Consider the following 1,416-nt stretch of genomic DNA (forward strand, 5'->3'; position numbering starts at 1 on the left):
CCCTGACCAGAAGTTAAATTTTTCAATAAATTGGTCATGGAGGTGAGCTGAGCTGTTAATGCAGTATATGCATCCACCTCATGTATTCCAGCATTCTTTTTCTGTGGTTGGGCACGTGGGTCAGCCCAATGCCCAGTGTTTGCTGATATCTTTTCTAGGATCTCATATCCCTCATTATAGGTACTGGCTGTAAAGGCTCCGCATGCAGTCACGTCGAGCATTTGTTTTGCCATGGGACTTAACCCATTGTAAAACTTCTCCAGTTGAATACAGTACGGAATGTCATGGTGTGGGCATTTCTTTAACAGCTCTTTAAACCTTTTCCACGCGTCTGGAACAGCTTCATCATCCAATTGTTTAAAAAGACAGATTTCTTTCCTGGACTTAGCGTTCCTTGTTGGTGGAAAATATTTTCGCAAAAACATTTTTGCCATGTTACTCCAAGACGACACAGATCCTGGTGTTAAAGAATTAAACCATGCTTTTGCCCGATCCCGTAATGAAAATAGAAATAAAGTGAGTCTGAGAGCGTCATTGGACACTCCCGGGATCAGGAAGGCATCTGTGATTTCCATAAAAGACTTTAAGTGAGAATGTGGGTCCTCTGAGGGCAGTCCAGCAAATTGGCCATTAATCTGTAACATGTGAAACATTATCGGTTTTAGCTCGAAATGGAGAGCGGTCATATGTGGTCTAACTATCCCAGAATTTAATTGCTCAAAATCCGGGATAGCATAATCCATGATCCTTCCATTTTTGGAATTTGCCAGATTAATGATATTCGGAGTTTGTGCCATTTTGTTGCTCATTATGGTTCGATTCACTGTCCAAATTATTATCATTATCATGATGTGGGTGTCCTTGGTGAAAATTTGGGAATGGTGGTATTTGCCCAAAAACTGGTGGTTGATTTTCCAAATGTGGTATTTCCGGAATGATGGGAGGAGGTAACTCCATGTTGGGAGGGAGTAGAGCAAGAAATGCTCTTTAAGCCCTCCTCCTATGGTGAAACGTTCTCTCAATGTCTGGATCTAATTCGAAATATTCCCCGCGATGTGTTCTTGGCATACACCACTTTTCAAGCAATTAAAATGGTAAGAGAAAAATCAAATCTTTTACTTTACTCAAGAAAACTTTAAGCTTGCCGATCCCCGGCAGTGGCGCCAAAAACTTGGTCGGGTCAAATCCTTCACCTTTAGACAAAAGAATTGGGCCACAAAGCAAGTATACAATATGGCTCAATATCGTCTTTCCAAGTAATAAAGTGGTACAAGTACCGGATTATCGTCCACAGGGATTGTAACAAAAGTTAAATAAGAGTCCAGTGAAAGAAAAGATTTCAGATGACGAAATTGAAGACTTCAGTTTGATTTTGAGTTAACAAAGATAATAAAACAGAATAATAAGACAGAATAA

General features: G+C 40.1%; 1 non-coding gene across 1 annotated transcript; it reads left to right on the plus strand.

Moving 5' to 3' along the window:
* Nucleotides 1-279: 279 nt before the first annotated feature.
* Nucleotides 280-386, plus strand: LOC112511895. The gene has a single exon (XR_003069149.1). It is a non-coding gene; the product is annotated as a small nucleolar RNA R71 (small nucleolar RNA).
* The last annotated feature ends 1,030 nt before the right edge of the window (nt 387-1,416 follow it).

Source organism: Cynara cardunculus (genome assembly GCF_001531365.2).
Source record: "Cynara cardunculus var. scolymus isolate 2C chromosome LG 4, CcrdV1, whole genome shotgun sequence".
Lineage (NCBI taxonomy): Eukaryota > Viridiplantae > Streptophyta > Magnoliopsida > Asterales > Asteraceae > Cynara > Cynara cardunculus.